This window comes from Apodemus sylvaticus, chromosome 23 (assembly GCF_947179515.1).
Source record: "Apodemus sylvaticus chromosome 23, mApoSyl1.1, whole genome shotgun sequence".
Classification (NCBI taxonomy): domain Eukaryota; kingdom Metazoa; phylum Chordata; class Mammalia; order Rodentia; family Muridae; genus Apodemus; species Apodemus sylvaticus.
In genome coordinates, this window is record NC_067494.1 from 32346913 (window position 1) to 32360808 (window position 13896).

The window sequence follows — 13896 nt, forward strand, 5'->3', positions numbered from 1 at the left end:
CAAGGGAAACCATACACAGAGAGCAATGTGCTTGTACATTCCAGCAGAGAGTATTATTGAATGGGAAGGTTAATGGAGATAGCAGTGGTCTCCACATCCTCCAAAATAACTGCCGATGAGCCTCAACTGATCAAATGAAAAAGAGTTTAACTTGTGAAACATACATGACCTTAAACACATGACAGGTGTGGTAGACAGAGTGCTCTAGTGTGACAATTTATAGAGTGAACAAAGGGGATTTATTGCAATGACATGCAGGCTGGAGTCCAGCTAATCCAGACATGGATGCTTTGAATGGAAATACTAAGAATCCAGAAATTGCTCAGTAGACAAGGATGGATATCACAGGTGGTCTCCAGTACATGCTCAAATCCTGAAGTGGTGGGCTCTAATGACGGCGAAGAAATGGACATGCTAGGCCAGAGCAATTAGGGAACTATCAAGAGTTTACTTCTTCCAAAAGATTACTTCCTGCAGAAGTTTTGGCCTATATTAGAAGTAGGTTTTCACAGGTCAGCAGAACGAGATTAAATATGTGTTTTCCAACACTAAGTACCTTGTTTAGAATTAGATTTGCCACTTTTAATTAATCAGAAATCCTTTTCACATGTGGCCCAGATTGGGATCTTAGTTAATTCCAAGTGTTGACAACCAAGAATAGCCACCACATACATACTACACTCACACACACACACACATACACACACACACACACATGTATACATGAACTGGGAAAATAATTATATTAAGAGTACCACCCCTGTACCAAGTCCCAGCATCTCCCCCTCAGGGAGAATCTCTCTTTCGGCTAACTCTCACATTATCCCAGCTGTGTTTCCTCTCCATCACAGCCTGTAAACAATGGGAGTCCCACTCTTCTGCCCAGCTCCCTCTCCTTCCAAGTATCCAATAAAGCCTGACTCTTAAACTTGAATCGCTAACCAAATATATTTGTGTATAAGAAACTCCCAATTTTATAAAGCCAATTTACAATGATAAGATCTTACCCCAATATTTATTATTATTATTATTATTATTATTATTATTTTCTATAATCTCTGTTTACATTCCAAATGATTACCCCTTTCCTGGTTCCCCCTCCCCATAAGTCCCATAAGTCCTCTTCCCTTCCACCCATTCCCCAATCAACCCCTCCCACTTCTATGTCACTACAATGCTGCAGCAAGCCTTTCCAGGACCAGGGCCCTCTCCTTCCTTTTTCTTGGGAATCATTGGATATGTGAATTGTGTCTTGGGTATTCAGAGTTTCTGGGATAATATCCACTTATCAGTGACTGCATTCCATGTGTGTATTTTGTGAATGGGCTACCTCACTTAGGATGATATTCTCAAGTTCCAACCATTTGCATAAGAAGTTCATGAATTAGGCCCATACCTAAACATAGTAAAAGCAATATACAGCAAACCGGTAGCCAGCATCAAACTAAACGGAGAGAAACTTGAAGCAATCCCACTGAAATCAGGGACCAGACAAGGCTGCCCCCTTTCTCCTTATCTTTTCAATATTGTACTTGAGGTACTAGCTCGGGCAATTCGACAACATAAGGAGGTCAAAGGGATACAAATTGGAAAGGAGGAAGTCAAACTATCATTATTTGCAGACGACATGATCGTCTACCTAAGTGACCCAAAGAACTCCACTAGAGAGCTCCTACAGCTGATAAACAACTTCAGCAAAGTGGCAGGTTACAAAATCAACTCAAGCAAATCAGTGGCCTTCCTATACTCAAAGGATAAGCAGGCTGAGAAAGAAATTAGGGAAATGACCCCCTTCACAATAGCCACAAACAGTATAAAGTATCTTGGGGTGACTCTTACCAAACATGCGAAAGATCTGTATGGCAAGAACTTCAAGACTCTGAAGAAGGAAATGGAAGAAGACCTCAAAAAATGGGAAAACCTCCCATGCTCATGGATCGGTAGAATCAATATAGTTAAAATGGCCATTTTGCCTAAAGCACTATACAGATTCAATGCAATACCCATCAAAATCCCAACTCAATTCTTCACAGAGTTAGAAAGAGCAATTATCAAATTCATCTGGAACAACAAAAAACCCAGGATAGCTAAAACTATTCTCAGCAACAAAAGAAAATCTGGGGGAATCAGTATCCCTGACCTCAAGCAATACTACAGAGCAATAGTGTTAAAAACTGCATGGTATTGGTACAGTGACAGGCAGGAGGATCAATGGAACAGGATTGAAGATCCAGAAATGAACCCACACACCTATGGCCACTTGATCCTCGACAAAGAGGCTGAAAACATCCAATGGAAAAAAGATAGCCTTTTCAACAAATGGTGCTGGTTCAACTGGAGGTCAGCATGCAGAAGAATGCGAATTGATCCATCCTTGTCTCCTTGTACTAAGCTCAAATCCAAATGGATCAAGGACCTCCACATAAAGCCAGACACTCTGAAGCTAATAGAAAAGAAACTGGGGAAGACCCTTGAGGACATCGGTACAGGGAGAAAGTTTCTGAACAGAACACCAATGGCGTATGCTCTAAGAGCAAGAATTGACAAATGGGACCTCATAAGGTTACAGAGTTTCTGTAAGGCAAAGGACACCGTCAAGAGGACAGATCGGCAACCAACAAATTGGGAAAAGATCTTCACCAATCCTACATCAGATAGAGGGCTAATATCCAATATATATAAAGAACTCAAGAAGTTAGACTCCAGAAAACCGAACAACCCTATTAAAAAATGGGGTACAGAGTTAAACAAAGAATTCTCACCTGAAGAACTTCGGATGGCGGAGAAGCATCTTAAAAAATGCTCCACTTCATTAGTCATTAGGGAAATGCAAATCAAAACAACCCTAAGATTTCATCTTACACCAGTCAGAATGGCTAAGATTAAAAATTCAGGAGACAGCAGGTGTTGGAGAGGGTGCGGAGAAAGAGGAACACTCCTCCACTGCTGGTGGGGTTGCAAATTGGTACAACCACTCTGGAAAGCAGTCTGGCGGTTCCTCCGAAAACTGGGCACCTCACTTCCAGAAGATCCTGCTATACCACTCCTGGGCATATACCCAGAGGATTCCCCACCATGTAATAAGGATACATGCTCTACTATGTTCATAGCAGCCCTATTTATAATTGCCAGATGCTGGAAAGAACCCAGGTATCCCTCAACAGAAGAGTGGATACAAAAAATGTGGTATATCTACACAATGGAGTACTATTCAGCCATTAGAAACAATGAATTCATGAAATTCTTAGGCAAATGGATGGAGCTAGAGAACATCATACTAAGTGAGGTAACCCAGACTCAAAAGGTGAATCATGGTATGCACTCACTAATAAGTGGTTATTAACCTAGAAAACTGGAATACCCAAAACATAATCCACACATCAAATGAGATACAAGAAGAAAGCAGGAGTGGTCCCTGGTTCTGGAAAGACTCAGTGAAACAGTATTTGGCAAAACCAGAACGGGGAACTGGGAAGGGGTGGGAGGGAGGACAGGGGAAGAGAAGGGGGCTTACGGGACTTTCGGGGAGTGGGGGGGGCTAGAAAAGGGGAAATCATTTGAAATGTAAATAAATTATATCAAATAAAAAAAAAAGACAAAAAAAAAAAAAAAAAAAAAAAAAAAAAAAGAAGTTCATGAATTCATTGTTTTTAATTGCTGAATAGTATTCCATTGTGTAATTCCATTTTCTGTATCCATTCCTCCATTGAGGGACATCTGGGTTCTTTCAAGCTTCTGGCTATTATAAATAAGGCTGCTATGAACATACTGGAGCATGTATCCTTATTGCATGCTGGGGAAACCTCTGGGTATATGCCCAGGAGTTATCCCCAATATTTCTAATCTCTCCAAAACACCAGAAATACGTCTGAAGACATCTGGATGTCCGCACCTCCTTCCCTGATCCACTTGACTAGTCCCTCCTGCCTCCTCTCTCTCTCCTCCCCTCGCTTCTCTTAGCTCCTCCTCCTCTCTCCCCTCTAATCACTGGCCTCTCACTGCCTCAATGTAAATGGATAGGAAATATCTTGCAACATATACACTGCATATATCTATATACAATATATACTATATATTTATATACAATATATACTATATGTTTATATACATGCACACACACATATACATTTATTATAATGACTTACATACCATCATCTAGGTAATCCAACCTCGGTGCCCATGTACTCAAAGTCCAAAAATCTGTATATTGTCCACTTTATGAGGCTGGGTGTCGCAGCTGGTTTTCAGTCTATGCAAGAATTCCAAGGAAGTATATTCCCATACCAGTGAATAAAGGGACTTACAAGAAAGGGTGGAGAGAAGCAGGCAAAGACAGACCTTCATTCTTCCATGTTTTATATAGCCTTCCTTGGTCAGTAACCTAGCAGCATAATTCTTTAAGCACTTAAAAAGTCAGTTTTTCAAATACCAAACTTAATTAGTGCCAAAACTGTTCAGGTCCTTAAGGCTCTCAAGTGAAGGGCCTTCGTCTGGGTCTACATAATACAACCAGCAAGTAACTGACCTTGTCCTACACACTACAGAGATTACTATAGGCCACATCAGACTTTACATCGGGTGCCTTACAGCCAGTCTCAACCCTGGACGCCTTTTTCTGGTGTCAGAACAAAGGCCTTTGTGGTACATGACCAGAGGTCATAGAATTGGTTCCCTTCTGGGTAATTCCATATTAGACAATATACTTAACTGCCTTCACCAAGATTCTGCAGCAAGTGCAGGGATGACCATTAATATTTACACAGACTGGCCCATGCTTTCCATGTGTGAGTGATGTGTGTCAAGCAGCCATTTGATGGGAAAGTCACCAAAAGACTTGGTTTTATTATGGTATTTTAATATATGTGTAAAATATAAATCATCCATGCCAACCCCTGAATCAGCCTCTCCTTTCCATTCCCTCCAGATGCCTTTCTTTAAGGTTCCCCTGCCTCTGTTCTCAGATGTGTGTGTGTGTGTGTGTGTGTGTGTGTGTGTGTGTGTGTGTGTGTGTTTTACAGGCCTGCTCTTGAGGAGGGATCAAGCAAGTTCTCAGAGCTGCTCAGAGTTCAGTAGTTCAACATTGAACTCTTGGCTGAAGGACAGCATTTCTCATCATTCCACCCCATTTTGCTCTCACATCCAGTTCTTCCCCTCCTATGCTGCATTCACTACCTCTGTGTTAGTCCGTGCTTTGGACTCATCCCTGTGATGCAAACCTTTGGTGGCCTGGTTGGAAACTCTCCTCGTGCCTTCTTCCTTTTCCTCTGTGGCTTGTGGTGGTTGTTGATCAGCCCATGCACAGATGAAGATTTCAGAATCAGGAGACTTTTTCGGGCGATCCAATGACCTCCAGGTTCCAGACTGCACCACCTGTGTTTGTTAGCTTATATCAGGGTATAAGCTAACAAATGACTCTCTGACTTCTCTGAAAGGCTTATGTGATAATTTCTTCTTCATATGTGGCCTCTAATAGTGAAGGAAGAGTGATATTCATTTCTATAAGCTTGAGCACACTGTGCACATCTCCTCACCCTTTCCTCACGTCCCTATGTGACAGTTCTTGCTATTCTTCATCATGGAAGGCATAAAATGCATGACTGACAACAGTTGTGTTTTCCACTTTCATTTCTGGACAGACACTCTCATGCAAGGGTCTCTGGAGATCAGAGTTTTGCCCTCTGCAGCATGGTGAGTCCCCTTTCCTCTAGTTGTGGTTACTATGATACAACCTCATGACCCAGAGAAAATTAGAGATGAAGCTACAGCTTGTGACAACTAGACATAAAATTAGCCAGAACAAATGAATCTTGTCACCTTGACACACAAACACAACACATTTATTTATTTTGACAGTACATTTTTCAGTCAGAACCTTCTTCATGTATACCCAACATAGCACATCAATATAATTTCACAAACAAAATATAATGACATGCCATCTCCAAAGGTTTTTGCCAATTCAAGCACTTTAAAAGTTCCATATCTGTAAAAATCTTAAAACTCTTTAGAAATGAAAATTATCTATTAAGAATTAAAAGTCTCTAACTGTGGGCTTAAGTATCACAATTCAAAATTAACTTAAATCCTTTTTAAATTGAAGCAGAAAGGACCATGCCACCATGACAATCTTAACAAAACGAAACCCCATTCCCACCACAAATAACTCAGTTTCCAATGTGTGGGATGCACTCACAGTCTTATAGATCACCTCAATGTCTTTAAGCAATTCTCCAGCTCACAGAGTGTCTTCTAGGCTCTAGTTGTCTCCTAGACACAGCGGAGGCTGTTCTTCGTGCTCATCTCACAGTAATGGCATCTTCAAAATGTTGGTGTCTCTTGTCGCAAGCGAGCTGTGCCCTCATCTACAGCTTCTCCTCAGCTCTTTTCATGAAACCTCAGCTTCTCTTCTTGGTCCACTCACTTGTGGGCCTTTGACTGCTCCGGAGGCTTCACCCTCACCAGTTTCCTCTCCTGTCCTTTCCCAATGCTGAGCCTCAGCTGCTCTCTGTGACCCTGCCATCCCTCCAGCCATACCACCTGGGAGACACACCATGCCAGGTTCAGCTGCCACCACAAGGTACAGCCTAGGTCATGTCTAGAACACAGCTTCTGTGTGCTAACACTCAGGAAACCCTTCCTAGAAGACTTCCCATCAATGATCTTTACCCCCCAGCTGACAGCATCCATTGTCCAAGCAAAGCAAATGTTTACTTTACTTGGTCTGGTCTCTTGTAAATCACACCCCATTCTTCAGCACCTGCTTGGCAGACACCACAGATTCTTTGGATAAAAGCTTAGTAGAGTCTTTGCTTCCATCTGAATCTTCATAAGCAGGCCTCTATTCTCGGAACTGATCTCAATATTCTTCTCTTCCAAGCTATTACAGGACAGATCACTGAACTCTGAACACTTAGGGATGTTTCTAGCCCAAAGTATGGAAGTTCTTCCACAATCCTGTCCACAATACATCATCAGGTCTGTAGCAGCAATACTTTACACTCCTGAACCAATTTCTGTTGTAGTTGGGATTAATGTTGTTGTGATGAAACACCATGACCCAAACCAAATGTGGACAAAAAGAGATATTTGGCTTGAACTTCCACATCAGAGTGTATCACTGAAGGAAATCATGACAGGATCTCAAGCAGAAACTGAAACAGAGGCCACAGGGGCAGGGGGTGATGCATACATCCTTGATCCTGTTACTAACTCAGTCTGCTCTCTTACAGAGCCCAGGACCACCGTTCCAGAGGGGGCATGACCAACAATATGGTGCTTTTCCACATCAATCACTCAATTAATAAAGACTCTATAGGATTTCCTCCAACTCAGTATTATAAAGGTAAATTCTCAGTTCAAGTTCCATGCAGTCTGATAAGTCTATATTGTGTTCATATCAAATTAGACAGCATACCCTCAGAGCTGACTTGTAGTCAGTTTCAGATTGTAAGTGTCTAGAGTACCTCTTCAATGTCAATCTGCTCATCTGAGTTCTGGAGTGAGAACTAGTTTAAAACCCAGGGTCCAGGAAGCTCTTTCTGTTAGGATGCTCACAGAGAAGACGTGGCTTATGAGCAGAGATGGAGACCATAGGTCTGAAGCCTAGTGGGTACTTGCAGGCTCAGAGCTGTGTCTTTTGTAGGAAGGAACAACTCTGACTCTTGGTTGCTGTGCTTTCTAAACTCTCCAGGGATACACTCACACAGACTGGCTAAAGTTGATGTTCTGACTCTTCTACAGAACAAACATTTCGTTTGGAACACCAGTGGCTTGCTGATATCATGTCAGGTGTATCCTGTAAGTTAAACCTCTCTGGTCACGATTCAGGCAAGGAGTCTGTGATACAGATAGCCCTCATGGCTATGTGACAGGGTCCTCAGGTGTGAGAGGGCTGCCCTGTGTACCCCAGCCGGTCCTCTTCTTTCCAGTCTCCCTCCCTCTGACCTCCTTTTGCTTTCCTCCCTCCTCCCAGCCTCAGCCTGCAGGGCCCTCTCACACACTCCTTCCCCTGCTTAGCTGTGGGATTTTCCTCACCCTTGCTGCAGAACATTGTACAGGAAGTTAGGGAACAATTAGAAGTTGTCCTTCCTCCCTCAAACATCTCCTGCCAGTACTAGAGGAATATTCGTCTGTCATCCAAGTCACCGGAAGTGGCTTCACTTTCCATTCCTTGACTTCACTGTGACACTCTCACGGTTCTGCATGAACTCTGTGCCCAAGTCCCCCACCTCCCACATTGTCCCTACTAAGGGTCTAGTCTGATGAAAACTAATCATGGTATATGGTCTTCCTATTACAGTGCTTGCTTCAATGTGGAAATAAGGGGAAAACATCCCTTAAAGAGGTAAGAAACCATTATCCTGGAGATAAATTAAATACCATGGCCAGGCTACAAGAATGAGACCAGATTTAGATAACCTACAAGTTTATATGATAACAATTTTACAAACTTTTATACTAAAGACAGAAGGAAAGCCATAAATCAGTAATTTTTCAAATACATCATTTGGTGCATATGGCAGTTGGCTTACACCAAGTGTTGGGCATCTTGACTCTGGCGCTCAGGTGCTATCTTTTAAAATTCTACCTTTTATGTTGGAGAAATCCAGAGGTGCTCAATCTCAGGGTATATCTAATAGTCAAAATAATGTTAGGGCACTAACTAGGGGAGGCAATAAATGGTTCCTAAGTGGGCTTAAGATGACCCAGGACAATATATCTTGGAACCAGTGGTGTTCCAGCATCTCACATCTCTGAGGATATACTTAGTCAATTAGCTTTTCTGTGCCTAGATCTTTCTGTGAACTCATGTTCACAGAAGCAGTTTTTTGTCATTTTTGTGGCCTGGCTCAGCTCTAGTCTGTGTCTTGGATTTGATGTATATGTTCTCTACCTTTAGATAGATGCTATATGCTAATGTTTGCATCAGTCCTTCCCTGAAATTGCTTAACTTAAATAAGAAAGAGAACACAAAAGGGTTGTGGGAATTTGTTTTAATTCATGAGAAAAAAGCAAACATAACACATTAGATTGCTTTAAACTTGTGACAAAAGGGAGAAATATGAGCATTATACAAACAATATCACCGGGTTATTGATGCTAGGTATCAAAAACCACATTGACCAATGACAATATTGGTAACATTATACATCTAAACCCACTTTGTGACACACAAAACACAATGAGGTTTGCTGTGTTCAGAGTTTTAAACCTTCCAGGAAAAAAGAAGCCTAAATTATCTCAGGAATCTAACAAAGGAAGGAAGCATCCAGAAAAGTATGCTAATCTGTGTATTAGGCAAAGCAATGCATTTCTGATGGGGAGAATATACTTCCTGGCAAGAAGGATTTGAACCATAAACCAATTTCACTGTAAATGATTGCTAAAAGACAGTGAAAAGCTAAAGGTTCTTTCTGTCACAAGGGGTTTACCACTTAAATTTTTTTTTTACTATGAAAACAATGTATTTTATTTAAGTAATTAGAAGTTGACAGAAAAACAATAAAGTGACTTCTACAACTTTGTTTGTGATTATTCTTTCCATAGAAACTCTAAGGTGCCAGTCTCATCAGGAAGGCAGCGAAATCTGTCTTCTCTGCTATTTCAAGTCAGAGACACAACATACAAGGGCCTGAAGTTAAAAGGAAGAAAAAAATTGTCACTCTAAGCATAATTACATATGAAGGTGAATGAGGACACTCTAGCTACAAAACTATACACATACACATACTCCATTTACATTGGAGCTGCAGGAGGTAGTACTGAATAAACAGAGACATTCCAACAGGTCCACTCTCAACAGCAGCATGTTCCCACCTCCTACTAGTCTCCCACTGCACAGTCCTAGGATTTGTCTGTATGTATTAGCTAAATCTTAGAAAGTTGGTAACAAAAACAGGAAAAATCCAAAATGAGAGTAAACACTCCCTAAAATCTATTCCAAAACATGTGCATGAAAGTGTGAAAACCCCAAACTTGTTGCTGTTGTGAGTTTCATCACAGACACTTTAAACTTATGCTGTCTTCACAAATCCCTGCATTCAAGTTTTTGAAGGCTCTTCTACTGCAAGTCAGAAGAGGGAAACAACAAACCAGAGCTTAGCTTGAAAATACAGTGCCTTAGAAAAGCAGTAGTTTAGTTTAAAAAACAACTTTCTCTGCTAAAGAACTCACACAGCTGTGGTCATCAGAATAGGTTAACTCATTTTGGCAACAGGTTTATCTCTTCTTATTTTTAACCATGATAAACTATTGTCATGATCATGCAAGTTCTCAGAACTTACACCACCATCAATGCAAATGCAGAGGATATTTCTAATAAACCTACATTTGAGCAGTTTCTTTTAAGGTGTTTTGCAAGTACTCAAGAATATTAAAGAATGGGGAAAAATACACAGGTCAGAAGGAAATATTCCTCCCAACACTCTTTAACTAGAATACAATTCTCAGGTTAAGCTCATAGGAATGGTCTGCAATAACGAAAATTAGGTCAGCATAGAGCAATTTCTGCAAAATTTAGCAAAAAAGCCAAGAAATATTGTGAACCAAATAAAAGGATCCTTTGGGATCAGAGCTTTCTGTCTCCCTAGTTTCTTGATCTCGCACTCACTACAATTAGAAAACCCCAGATGCTGACTTACAGAAAAAAATGTAAATACAATGCCAAAGAAAACCACCCTCACAATGCTCTTTAGTCACAGCTTTCTCTGGTAAGAAACCAATCCGCATATTACTTCTGCCTCAATGTAGAGAGAAGCAAACTGCACCACCTTTGGAGGTGTCATTTACTTTAAGATGGTATAAGTTAAATATATATACATATATATATACATATATATATATTGAATTTCATGTATGATTAGTTATTTCTTCTGAGTTTGCCAAAACTTTAACTCATTAATAATGAAGTCTTAGACAAGATTGAGTTGAACTCAGTTTTTTTTTTCAACATTTCTTCATCACAAGTGTCTAACCACTTGATCTTGTGACACAAAGTAATCTCCTAATTCATGCTTGAGGAATATACAATGGAATTACCTACAGTCATTTGCAAAACTGCCTTATAATATATTAAGGAAGTCCTTGAATTTGATTTGGACACATACATATGTATCCTGGGCTGTGAGCTGGTCACTCATTAAGCTATGTAACAGATTAAAACCACTATTGGTTCTTCAAGTCTGGTGTGACTGACTCTCTGAGTTGTCAATAGGCATCACTAGAGGCCTAAAGCAATGAGGATCAAGGGCTGAGCTGGCAGCCAGGATTTTCCCCTTCATCTGCAGGCTGGCCATGTCCCAGCTTAGAGGACAGTGGGATAGCTCTAAAAGGATATGACAGCTTCAGAGAGAATATGGAGGCCCCCGATTTTGAGCTTTGAGTCACTTCACAGAGAGATTCCCTTGTCCAGAAGATGAGTGGAGGAAATGCAACAAGGGGCCCCTAAAACTCTCCAACACCCCTGAAAGTGACCACTAAGGAGATACAGCTGCCAACAACACAGGGAAGCTGGTGGCCAGCTACATATTCTTAAAGACCCTCTCAAGAATGTAGCTACAAATAATATGAATTAAAAATCTTTCAGTTGCAATTAGGATTCTTATCAGGACCCAGTTCAACTTGAGAACTTAAGTTGTTAAAGCCCTCTACATACTAATAAAGCCACTTTTTGTTCCTGAGTTATTCCTTACTTTATGTCATCAACCGTTTGAAGCCATGAATCTTCATTTATGATCCTTTTCATCTCAACTCCACATCTGTCAATCTGAGTGAAGCCTGTACAGTGACTTTTCCTCTACTCCGACCTTTTATGAGATGCAGAGAGGCTTGTGTCTTAGTATATGATCAGAGAACTCAAGGTTGTCACTGAATACTGCCATAAATCCAGATCAAACTTCAACTCCACCTTTTCAGGAGCACCAGTTATTAAACCAGTGTATTAAGTGTGCCTTAAATCTTAAATTTCTTCATCAGGATGCAAGACCATGGGAGTTGTCTCAGCTCCTGTCAGGTCCTGCTCATCCCTCCAACTGGAGTCATTACAAGGCCAGCCTCTGTGGGTTATTGTGAGGAAGGTTAATAGCACTCAACCTATAAAGGCTCTATCGGAGAGCAGGAGCCATGTGGGGACTTTTGTTTATTCCTTCACTGAAGGTTTGGTGCAACATACACGGAACACCCTGAGACTCTAATGGGTAGCCATAACTTGAGGTCCTCACATCACATTGTGAATCTCTCACTTCTACATTTCTGTCATTTCTCCTCATCCTCAGTCACTATCATCAGACTTCCTGCCTGACCACAAATCTCCTGAGTGTGGTTTCCCACTTTAACTACTGAGGCTGAAAATTCTTTACTCCAGTTCACAACCTATTTCTGGTTTTAAATCTGCAGTCTTTGGCTGCTCTCAAATTATCTTTCAGTAAGATTTTTATCTTCGAGATTAGAAGCCACTAAGATGGAGATAATGTGTGGCAGGGTTTTCCATCTCTAGCATCCACACCAACACGTATCTTGTCAGCACCAAGGACCATTTGACCTCTGACTGATAGCAGAGTCTGGCCTTCAACCTCATATAACAACCTTCCTTCCACTCTCCAAATTGTCAGGCAATCTCTTAATTTTTATGCTCTTATGACACTATCCCACAGCTCAGCATCCCCACAGGGGATTCTCAATGTCTTAATCTCAGCAACCAAGCCCCTACAAAAGGAAGTGATCTGTATCATTTGTCCACAACATGATCTGCTAATCTTTCAGGGTAGCAATGAAGAATCAAATTCTCCCTCCATGGAAAGAAAAATCAAAATATCTAGAATTTAAGCTTATCCTTGAGTAGCAAATAAGTGAGACTCAGACTGCCATTTTTTATTTGGCTTCGACAATTACTGGAGGCTAACCCCTAATCTACTCTTCTAACTGCTGCCCTGGCTACCTCTCCAGTGGTGTACCCCAGACACTTGCTGTTTCTCCTGGACACGGGCTTTTCTCCAGCTCTCCTCATGTAGGCTTCCTCTCCCCCCTCTTTCTCCTTCTTCCATATCCTCTTCCCAGCTCACCACAAAACAATCTACCTATAAACCCTCCAGTAACTGGCTAAAGCCAGTTTTATTTAATGGATAGCTATAAATCAAGGTACAAAGCTTACACAACAAAAGAGTGTAAATGTGAGAAGTCAGTCATAGGCTTAGACCGTCCAATACAGAATTAATGTTATAATACAATAGGGACAGACCAAACCTCACTGGAAATATTCTTTTATAATAACCAGAGTCTAGTGCTTGGAATCTGACTCAGTACCTCAATATATCTCGTGAAATTAGAGTGTGTATCTAACCAATTCTCACGCCTCACGCCAGTAGTTGAATAATGGTTCTACGAAACTTAATATCTAAGAAGACAAGAGATGTTTCCCTCGTATCCAAATACAAACACAAATATGGACAGAAAGAAGGCCAGGTAATATCTCGGAATTAGTACTAAAGGATCCCATATTCTGCTCAGGAATATTTCCTCTTGGGAAGTCACTAGCTGTCTATCCTTTTCGCACATGTGTGTATATAGACATGTGTGCATGCTCGTTTGCATATGTATGGAGATTACAAATTTCCTTTCCATGTCACTCCTCCAGATGCCATGCACACTGTGCTTTGAGTCACTTTGTACTGAAACTCACCAATTCAACTATTCCAGCTGAGGAGGAAGTCTCAGAGATGCACCTCTCTCTCTCTATATCCCCTGTACTGTAATTACAAACATGTGTCATTGCAGTGTGCATGGGTTCTGAGGAGGGAACTCAGGTGCTCATGCTTAGGAGAGGCAAGCACTATATGAGTGAGCAGTGTCTTTGTTCCTTTGTTCATCACTAAAACGTTTGTATCATTATGGGTCACTAAA